Genomic DNA, 6,000 nt, shown 5'->3' with positions numbered 1-6,000 from the left:
CCAGGGCTATTTTACAGCTTTTTTGAGGTAAAACTTATATACCATAAAATGTATTCATTTAATAAAAGTACACAATTCAGTGATTTAAAATTTCATGGGTGTAACCATCACCACTATCTAATTTTAGGACATTTTCATCACTTCAAAGAGTAACTCCATACTCATTAGCAGTCACTTTCCATTCTTCCCTCCCCCTGCCAAAGACTAACCTAGTGTCTCTCTTATGGATTTGCCTATTCTGAACTTTTCATATAAACAGAATCATGCACTATGTGATCTTTTGTGCCTGGCTTCTTTCATTCAGCATAATGTTTTCCAAGTTCATTCATGTTGTACCCTATATCAGTATTTCTATCCCTTTTATTACCAAATAATATTCCAGTGTATGGATATGCCATACTTTACTTATCCATTCATCAGGTTATGAGCGTTTGAGGTGTTCACACTTTGGGACAACTATGAATAATTCTACTATATACTTTCATGTACAGATTTTTGTGTGGACATGTTTTCAGTTCTCTTGGGTATATATATACCTAAGAGTGGAATTGTTGCATTATATGATAGCTCCGTGTTTGATATTTTGATGAAGTGCCAATTTTCCAAAATAGCTGCACCATTTTATATTCCCACCAGCAATGAATGATGTTTCTAATTTCTCCACATCCAACACTTCTCATTGTCTTTATTTTTTCTCTTGGCCATCCTGGTGGGTGTAAAGTGGTATCTCATTGTGGTTTTGACTTTCATTTCCCTAGTGGCTAATGATGAGCATCTTCCATGTGTTTATTGAACATTTGTATATCTTCTTTGGAGAAACGTCCTTAAATCCTTTTCCCATTTTTCAATTGGGTTATTTGTCTTTTTATTGTTGAGTTGTAAGACTTCTTTATATATTCTGAATACAAATCTTCTATACTATATATGATTTGCAAATATTTTCTCCCATTCCGAACGGTCTCTTTTCACTCTACTGATGGTGTCCTTAGAAACACAAGTTTTTAATTTTGATGAAGTTTAGTATATAGCTATAAATTTCCTTTTTTGACACATTGGTTATTTTGGAATGTGTTGTTTAATTTCTACATATTTGTGAATTTTCCAATTTCCTTCTGTTATTGATTTTTCATTTAATTCCATTGTGATCAGAGAAGATACTTTGCATTATTTAAATTCTTTTAAATTAATTCAATCTTATTTTATGATCTAACATACAGTCTGTTCTGGGGAATGTTCCATGTGCACTTGAGAAGAATGTGTATTCTGCTGCTGTTGGGTGAAATGTTCTATTAGGCCTAATTAGTTTATAGTGTTTTCATGTTTCCTATTTCCTAGTTGATATTCTTCCTAATTCTATACATTATTGAAAGTGGAGTATAGGAGGAAAAAGATGGCGGCGTAGGTAACAGCTGCACCCGCCGCCTCCCACAACCACATCAAAATTATAACTAAAATACAGAACCACCATCACTCAGAGCCTCCTGAAATCTGGCTGAACAGAAACCCTACAACCAGGGAACTGAAGAAGCACCAAGACCGGGAGGAGGGGCGGAGACCCCGGCCGATCGGGACTGAATCACAGAGACGCGGCCACAGGCCCACACCCAGTGCTGCAATTGAAACCCAGGAGGGAATCTCCGGGGTAGGAGTTTCCCGGAGGAGTGAGGGGTCCCAGCCCCACAGCAGGCCCCCAACCCAGGGCTCCAGGGCTGGGAGGAGATGTCCCCACAACTCCAGGCTGTGAAACCAGAGGGTCGCGGGGGCTGTGGGAATCCCGGACTTGCCTCTTAAAGCGCCCACGCACGGACTCACTCAGACGCGCTCCCTCTGAGCCCAGCGCCGGCAGCAGCCTGAAAGGAACCTGGGACACTCGGGGAGGAACTAACCTGCCTGAAATCCCGGCGAGAGGTGGAGAGGCAGCTTTCTCCGGGGCAGAAGAGCTGGCAGAGGCCATTGCTCCTTTGGTGAGTCCTCCCCACACACAGCCAGCAGGCAGGCGCCATATTTGAATCTCCAGCACCTGACTCACACCTTCAGCCCCGCCCCGTGACTCCCGAAGGCCCCTCCCCTCCCCACCTGCAGGCTCCTCCAGGCCATTTCCAGGGGCTTTTCTGTGCAAGTGGCTTCTCGAGCCTCATGCTTAGGACTTTCCTAAAATGTCTCAAACAAGCAGCAGCGTGCCCCATACGGCTTAATAAGTGGCCCCAGGCCTGGCACTAGCGGAAGCCTGCATTGGCTCATAGCTGGCCTCTCCTGGACACCTCCAAGCCCAGCACAAGTAGCAGCCATCTACAGTTTGCTATGTAGCTCATGCTGGGTGGCCCTGGGCAAGGCACTGGCACAGGCTGACTTTGCACGTCCCAGGAGGCCCCAGAGACAGTGCACCTGGCAGTCAGACTCAACCACGCTGGATTACAACCCCACCACATCCACGAGTGACACACTCAAGGGGCACACTTGGTGAACACCAAAGCTCCACTGAAGTAAATCCTGTCCATAGGGGTGTCTCCAGCACAGCAGCTCTCTGGCCATAGTTGCAGCTGGTCCTCACAGCCAATTGGCCTGGGGGTCAATTCCTCCCAGTGATGCCAACAGCAACCAAGGCTCAACTACATACAACAGGACAGTGCACACAGCCCACACGGGGGAGCACCTAGAAGGCCCAGCTCAGGTGACTGGGGAGGCTGAGCCACTGGACCCTGCAGGACACCTACTACACAAAGCCACTCTACAAATTCCAGGAGACATAGCAGCTCTACCTAATACATAGAAACAAACACCAGGAAGCAGCCAAAATGTGGAGGCAAAGAAACATGTCACAGAGGAAAGAACAGAAGAAATCTCTAGAAAAGGAACTAAATGAAATAGATCCAAACAAACTAATAGATACAGAGTTTAGAATAATGGTTATAAGGATGATCAAGGATATTAGTAAGAGTATGATGAAAATAATTGAGAAAATCGATGACATAATAAAGGACCAATTTGAAATGAAGGCTACACGAACTGAAATGAAGAATAATTTACAGGGAATCAACAGTAGAGTAGAGGACGCTGAGAATCAAATCAGCAATTTGGAACATGAAGAAACAAAAAACACTCAACCAGAAGAGCAAAAAGAAAAAAGAATCCAGAAATATGAAGATAGCATAAGGAGCCTCTCGGACAACCTCAAAAGGCCCAACATTCGTATTATTGGGGTGCCAGAAGGAGAGGAAAGAGAGCAAGAAATTGAAAACCTATTTGAAAAAATGACAGAAAACTTCCCCTACCTGGGGAAAGAAATAGATTTACAAGCCCAGGAAGCACAGAGGGTCCCAAACAAGAGGAACCCAAAAAGGCCCACAGCAAGACACATCATCATTAAAATGCCAAAGGTTAAAGACAAAGAGAGAATCTTAAACGCAGCAAGGGAAAAGCAGCTAATTACATACAAGGGAGCACCCATACAACTGTCAGCTGATTTCTCAACAGATACTTTGCAGGCCAGAAGGCAGTGGCAAGAAATATTTCAAAGTGATGAAAAACATGGAACTACAACCAAGATTACTCTACCCAGCAAAGCTATCATTTAGAATTGAAGGGCAGATAAAGAGCTTCTCAGACAAGGAAAAGCTAAAGGAGTTCATCACCACCAAACCAGCACTACAGGAAATGTTGAAGGGTCTTCTTTAACAAGAAGCTAATGAACAAAAGAATTTGAGGAACTAAATAGATCCAGAGACATTGATGCATGTAACAGACGATCATATTTCAGAGGGAAGAGGGAAGAGGGGTGGAGGGTGGGAAGAGGTTAACCAAAGAAGTTATATGCATATATGCATAACCCATGGACACAGACAATGATGGGGTGAAGGCCTGGGGAGGGGGTGGGAGCAAGGTGGAGGGGGTCAATTGGGGGGGGAAAATGAGACACCTGTAATACTTTCAACAATAAAGATAAATTAAAAAAAGAAGAAAGTGGAGTATAGATGTCTCTAACTACCATTGTTGAATTGACTTTTTCTTCCCTCAGTTCTGTCAATTTTTGCTTCCTGCATGTTGAGACTGATAGGTGGCTATACTAATCACACAAAAATAGAGTTTAAGACAAAATTTACTACTAGAGATAAAGAAGAACATTTTATAATGATTTAAAAAAGTATCTATCATGAAAGAAATAATCATTAAGTGGAAATAAAAGAAATTAGAAATAGAAAACAAGAAAATCAACAAAATAAAAGTAGTCTGAAAAGATCACAAAATTAACAGACTTTTAGCTAGACTGATGAAGAAAAAAAAAATCAAAGTAATTAAAATATGGAAGAAAAGAGGTAACATCACTACTGACCTTACATAAATAGAAAAGATTATAAGGGAACATTATTTGTCTAGTAAGCCCAACATCTGGCCTTCCTCAGGGAACAGTCCCATTGATGGCCAGTGGGGGGGGGGGCATACTCTACTGTTTCTCTGCATGTCTCATAATTTTTTTGTTGAAAACAGAACATTTTAAATATAAGGTGGCACCTCTGGAAATCAGATTTACATCCCCTCAGGGAATTTTGTTGTTGCTGTTTGTTTATTTGTTTTTGGTGACATTTCTGGACTAATTTTATAAAGCCTATATTCTTATTATGTATGGTCCCTTAAGTCTCTGCTTGGCTAGCTTAGCAGGCAGCTAATTAAACAGAGAACTCCTTAAATGCCTTCTCCCACCCCTCGTTAGGGGCTGTATGTGTGTGGTGCCATGCCTTCCACACTCCAGCAGTTTACAACTCTGGCTTACCCTTCACTTCCTGCTTGCACAGAGCCTCAGGGTCAGCCAGAGGTGAGAAATGTGCAGCCCTGTACATACATGTTGCCTTCTAGATCCCCAGAAACAAGTACATTTTTCAAAGTCCCCTATGGACATCCCCAAATTTCTTTTTAAGATTTTAGCAAATGTCTTGTTTGCCCCAATGGGTATTGCCATCTCAGATGGCTGCAATTTTTAAATAATGCCACTGATTATTTGACCAGTGCCCTGACAATGGGGCTTTCCTCGCTGACTACATAAAGACAAGCTCTGTGAATGGGGTTTGTCCAGGGATCTTCCAGACAGTTCAAATCATGACAGTTTGGGGGGAATCAACTCTTTGGGGAACTTGAACCCCTTATATCCCCTCCAACTGCTGCTAGGCTATTGGGCTCTGCAGTTACTATGGTTCTGAGACTGCTGGTTTCAAGGCTACCACGGAGCTGAGAAAAGAGGATGGGAATAGGTCCAGTTAAAATACCCCAAATTCACTGCACTTGCCAAAGTCAGCCATTTTTCTTGGGGGAAAAAGTGCTCCTCAGATTTTTATAAGCTTTTAATTATTTCTAGAACTCTGAAAAACTTGATTTTGACAATTTTTGTCAGTGTTCTTATTGTTTTTGTGGAGGGGCATGTTTTCAGAGGCCTTCACCATTCCAGAAGTGCTTCTCCTGCTCTTATGTGGCTTGTCCAGGGATCTTCCAGACAAGTATTTTTTATTTTTGCTTGTTTGCCTATTTGGGGGGCTTTTTAAATATGTTTTTATTGATTTTTAGAGAGAGAGGAAGGGAGAAGGATAGAGAAATACAAACATCGATGAGAGAGAAACATCAATCGGCGGCCTCCTGCACGCCCCCTACTGGGGATCGAGCCCAAAACCCTGGCATGTGCCCTGACTGGGAATCAAATCGGTGACCTCTTGGTTCATGGGTCAACGCTCAACCACGGAGCAGCCTCGGCCGGACAGTGTGTTTTTTAATCCTCACTCTAGGATATGTTTTTATTGACTTTAGAGAGAGGAAGAGAGAAGGAGAGAGAGAAACATCTGTCAGTTGCCTCCCATGCACTTGGACAATGGAGACTGAACCAGCAACCTGGGTATGTGTCCTGACCGAAAATCGAACCCAAGGCCTTTCAGTGTACGGAATGATGTTCCAACCAACTGAGCCACACTGTCCCGGGCTCCTGCTCTTACATTTTAATGACACTTCCTTAATAGTTCC

This window comes from Miniopterus schreibersii (assembly GCF_964146895.1).
Source record: "Miniopterus schreibersii genome assembly, chromosome: 2".
Taxonomy (NCBI): domain Eukaryota; kingdom Metazoa; phylum Chordata; class Mammalia; order Chiroptera; family Miniopteridae; genus Miniopterus; species Miniopterus schreibersii.
This window is presented reverse-complemented; position numbering follows the sequence as displayed.